General features: G+C 43.2%; 1 non-coding gene across 1 annotated transcript; it reads left to right on the forward strand.

The window, feature by feature from the left end:
• Nucleotides 1–3,500: 3,500 nt before the first annotated feature.
• Nucleotides 3,501–3,572, forward strand: TRNAC-ACA (transfer RNA cysteine (anticodon ACA)). Its single transcript has one exon. It is a non-coding gene; the product is annotated as a tRNA-Cys (tRNA).
• Nucleotides 3,573–5,477: the final 1,905 nt, after the last annotated feature.

Consider the following 5,477-nt stretch of genomic DNA (forward strand, 5'->3'; position numbering starts at 1 on the left):
TTTTTCTATGCTGTCAAGGTTATTTGTGTCTGTCTATGCAATGGAAATACCTTGTAAGAGCATACTCTTTCCCATCACTTCTGACTCCTCGTTCAGTTACTTTACAATTATAGTTTGACAATTCAGTCCAGTTAGTGCCCAGTTGTAATGGGTGGGGCATGCCTTACAACATGGAAATTTGAATATGCTAGAAATCAAGACTTGATTTATCACACGGTTGTCTAGACTTTATAAAAGTGACAACAAAAGTGTTCATCAGATCAGATCAGATCAGTTCAGTCGCTCAGTCATGTCTGACTCTTTGCAACCCCATGAATCACAGCACGCCAGGCCTCCCTGTCCATCACCAACTCCTGGAGTTCACTCAGACTCACGTCCATCGAGTCGGTGATGCCATCCAGCCATCCCATCCTCTGTCGTCCCCTTCTCCTCCTGCCCCCAATCCCTCTCAGCATCAGAGTCTTTTCCAATGAGTCAACTCTTCGCATGAGGTGGCCAAAGTACTGGAGTTTCAGCTTTAGCATCATTCCTTCCAAAGAAATCCCAGGGCTGATCTCCTTCAGAATGGATCGGTTGGATCTCCTTGCAGTCAAAGGGACTGTCAAGAGTCTTTTCCAACACCACAGTTCAAAAGCATCAATTCTTCGGCGCTCAGCCTTCTTCACAGTCCAACTCTCACATCCATACATGACCACAGGAAAAACCATAGCCTTGACTAGACGGACCTTTGTTGGCAAAGTAATCCACCGAATTAAATTTAAGAGCATTTTGTGTTGGAGCTGTAGCTATTACATTATGCCTAACACAAAATGGAAAGACATATTCTTCCAGTATTTTGAAAAGAAAGTGAAGTCACTCAGTTGTGCCCGAGTCTTTGCGACCCCATGGATAGTAGCCTGCACCAAGCTCCTCCGTCCATGGGATTTTCAAGGCAAGAAGTACTGGAGTGGGTTGTCATTTCCTTCTCCAGGGAATCTTCCCAACACAGGGAACTGTCATCTAATTTAACAAGAAGTTTGCTCACATCACTAATGAATAAATGAAGTTCTGCCCTGCCTTCTCTGTTGTCTCGCTTTCATCGTCCTCATTAACAGATTTGAAAATATCAACCAACACTACCTCTGGACTATATTGGTTCATCACAACCATAGGTTGGATATGGATACAATTCTTCAAGAATAAAGAAAATATGTTGCTAGGAGATATTTGTTTTTACAGTGTCCAGTTTGAAAAAGTTATCAAAACAATGTAGTGAATTTGTGTATAAACGTGTTGTTCAGAATGTATTTTTATTTAAATTTTATTTTCTTATCAAGAGTGTTATAAAATGCAAAACTTTTGAAGCTATTGCTTGGGAATAACAAATTACAACAAGCCTGGGGGGAAAAATAAGCATTCTGTGGGAATAAACTGGCTACAGGAAACTCAAAATAAGGAGTAATACATATTAATATCTTTTTAATTGTGTGCTACCTATCCTATGTTAGTAAAATGTAGGAATACATCCACATATCCTTTTTTTCTCTAGGAACCATTACCAGCACACCACAGGCTCCTTGTCACTGCTAACTATACACACACCCACCCACCCACACACACACACCCACACACACACAAATTGTCACTACACTCCTAGTGCATTTTGCTTAGGTGTCTCCAAGTGACTAGAAAACTTGCTGGGCAACAGCTCCAACCTGGTAACAGATAGGAAAGGAGGGAACTCTGAGGCAGCTGCACAGAGGCTGAAGAACGAACAGGAGATACCTCTGAAAATGAAAGGATTTAGGACCAAACCCTACACGGGTTAAGCGGTTCCGGCCAAGCTCTACTCTAGCTGTCTCTCTGCTTCCCCAACCTGGACCAGTTGCAAGCAGCTACAGCTCTTTTCATTCATCCCTGTCTTCCAAGTTAAACACATTTAATTTGCAGAAGCTTCTACTGACAGCAGAAATTGCTATATTAAAGGAGGGGGGAGCCTTTTTCAGAGGAATGTTGTGAGGGCATGGGAAAAATGTACAATACCAGAGTGAATAATGTTGTACCTGTGTACATGTTGTTAATACTGCTCCCTGTCAGCTCTATCATAACTAGTGGAAAGACAAGTCTGTCATAAAAAGTGTCTCAGGGGACGTACAACCAGCATACCTGACACCTGATTTTGAGAGGCTTTTGTTAATTCACAGACACCATTAGAGAACCACAAAACCTAGTCTTTCCTGCTGCTTTGGCATGACTTAGTCACTAAGTCATGTCCAACTCTTTGCGACCCTATGGACTGTAACTCACCAGGCTCCTCTGTCCATGGATTCTCTAGGCAAGAGTACTAGAGTGGGTTGCCATTTCCTCCTGCAGGGGATCTCCCGGACCCAGGGATCAAACCCCGGTCTCCTACTTGGTAAGCGATTTCTTTACAGCTGAGCCACCTGCTTTGGCCCTAATTACCACTGAAATTAGCAGCCAGCACCCATCACTGACACAATCTTGATATCATAATATATGTGTATTAAATCTGAAAGGAATGCTTTCCTTTTTTGCTTTTTGAGTATGAGGAGCTTTCTAGTCTAATTTTGGTATTGTAGATACTGCAAAAGGACTGAATGTGGAAATGGAGAGAAAAAGGGTCACGTTAAGAGTTCAAGGCAATGGGATGCTGGAGGTAGCACAAACTGTTTCACAACAGCCAAAGACGCACAGCACCTCCCAAAGCCACATTCAGAGACAAGTTGGAAGTCCACCTGGATGGGAATATTTATACTACAGAAATCGGCAAACATTACACATCAGGGCTTTTCCCCCTAGAGATCTAGTTTACTAGCACATCAGAAGCTCAAAGGGACCTTAGTCCTCATCAAATGTAACCCCCTGGAGAATACTGTGTTGGCTACAAAGATTGTTCAGGTTTTTCCACGTTACATGAACTTTTTGGCCAACCCAATACTAAAGAGGATTAGGACACTGGGAAAAGGAGAGGGAAAAAGTAAAAAGGAGTAAATTTGTGAGGATAAGGGATGTGGAAGAAACCCTGTCCTCTTACCATCCCTTTAGTCTTGGCTCTTGTTCCCTTTACCCAGTCATGCATCAGACAGAGCATGTGCGAGGGGCCGAGATAGCAGTTGCCATGAATACTCCCAAGTGGAGAGCCACTCAGAGCTCAGCCTGCTTGCTCTGCCTTTAGTGTCAGATCCCTGAGGGACTAAAACAGCAAAGGGGTCGCAGATTCCCCACCTGGTTGCCAGGAAAGCAAAACTCCAGTACAGCTCAACACAATGGTCCCTAGTTACAGATTAACTGCACAGAATTCCCCCAGCTGCTCAAATTGATAGGCTGGACTCAAGTGGCAATTCCCCCAAAATAGAGGAATTAAAACACCACACTTAGCTTCCCTGGTGGCTCAGACAGTAAAGGATCTGCCCACAATGCAGGAGACCCAAGTTCGATCCCTGGATCAAGAAGATTCCTCCAGAGAAGGGACTAGCAACCCATTCTACTATTCTTAGGCTTCCCTGGTGGCTTAGATGGTAAAGTGTCTGCCTACAATGCAGGAGACCCAGGTTCGATCCCTGGGCCGGGAAGAAATCCTGGAGAAGGAAACGGCAACCCACTCCAGTATTCTTTCCTGGAGGATTCCATGGACAGAGGAGCCTGGCGGGCTACAGTCTATGGGTCTCAAAGAGTTGGACACGATTGAGTGACTTCACTTTCTTTCTCCATACCCACCACCTTAGCCCCTTCTCATTTCCCCTGGGGCATTCAAATGCACACTCAGCAGGGGCACACAGCACTCCCCAAAGCTCCTTCATTGCCCCTACCCCTTTCTCTTCAGTTGTCAGCTTCTGAAACTGCTCAGGAAAGCAGCTGTCAATGCTGGGTCGTCATCATCTAGCACTCACTGCATGCTCTGCACTCACCAATCAGGCCTGGCTCTGTATACTTACTGAAGTTTTCCTTTTCAGGCAGACTTTCCAAACACAAGTATTTGGAGTGTTTACCATGTGCCAGTGATATATGGATGCATTTATCTAAAATGATACCTGGATAGATAAGGCATGGACTTTGCCCTGTCAGAGTTTACAACTAAACAAAGAAGACATACATATGTTACTCTAGTATTACACAAAATGAAATTTAGTGCTGACGGTGGCAGAGATCCAGAGATGTAAGTCCCAGGCATCTGGAACGATGATGGCCAAGGAGAGTTAAAGTGAAAAAGATTAGCTGATGTTTAACTTCACATGTGCCAGACTACACGATAAGCTCTTTACATAAGTCACCTCACCTAATCCTCACAACAATCAAGATAGGTAGCATCATCCCCACTTTACAGTCTAAAAAAAATTTTTAAGTTAAAATAATTAAGGTATAAAGAGATTAAATAATTCACCCCAAATCATACACTAGCTAAAAGTTGGAATAGGGGTCTGGTATAGACTGAATGTATCTCCCCCCAAATTCCCATGCTAAAATTCTAACTGCAAAGTATTACAAGGTGGGGCATTTGGGGAGGTGATTAGGTCACAAGGGAGGAATCCTCATGAGTGAGATTAGCACCCTTGTAAAAGCGACCTCAAAGAACTCCCTTGTCCCTTCTGCCATGAAACAATAGAAGTCAAGTCTGCAAGTGAGAAGTGGGCCTTCACCAGAACCCAACCATGCTAGCACGCTGATCTTAAAGCTCCCCAGCCTCCAGAACTACAAGCAATATTTTTCTGTTGTTGATAAACAACTCAGTCTATAGTATTTTGTTATAGCAGCCTAAAGAAGCTAAGACATGGTCTATCCCAGGTCTTTCCGATTCCACAACTCAAGGCAGGGTTCAAGGGAAGCTAAAATGAGGTGTCATATTGTTTTATAAAATGATCTCCACATTCTTATATAACTGTAAGTGCTATTAACAGAATTCATTCATTCTGTCAACACGTCCCAAGTACTGTTCTATTGGAGTGAAGAAAACAGAAAAAATTCCCTGCCTTTGTGAAAGTTTTAGTACAGTGAAAGATAGGTTCTTTTAGGAAGAAAATTGCATGTATAGGAACAAATACTTTACTAAGTGCTTGGAGCAGTGGAGCAGATAAAGCAGTGGCTTTATCACCATAAAGCCCATTTAATAAAGATAGCCACCGACTCCCTGGTAGTCAGATATTAGCTTTATTAACTTGCTACAGCAAATGAGATCGCACACTAGAGAAACCATGATGTAACCTCACCAAACAAAGGAAGGGACAGCATTATTTTGGATCAGGCCAACAGAATTTGGGGGAGAAGTGTGTAGGTACAATGTAAATGAAGCCACGGTTTGATGGTCTCAAAATAGAGCATAGCTTCTGTATGAAAGGGTGAACCTTAGCCCTGAGCTGACAAGTGGACCCAGGGTTTTACCTCCTTAGTAACTACAGAATTAAGATAAACGTGGAATGGTGTTCCCAAAATCCCATGAAGTTCTGCAACTGGACTGGAAATCAAGGCAGTTTCCAGGTAAG

This window comes from Bubalus kerabau, chromosome X (genome assembly GCF_029407905.1).
Source record: "Bubalus kerabau isolate K-KA32 ecotype Philippines breed swamp buffalo chromosome X, PCC_UOA_SB_1v2, whole genome shotgun sequence".
Taxonomy (NCBI): domain Eukaryota; kingdom Metazoa; phylum Chordata; class Mammalia; order Artiodactyla; family Bovidae; genus Bubalus; species Bubalus kerabau.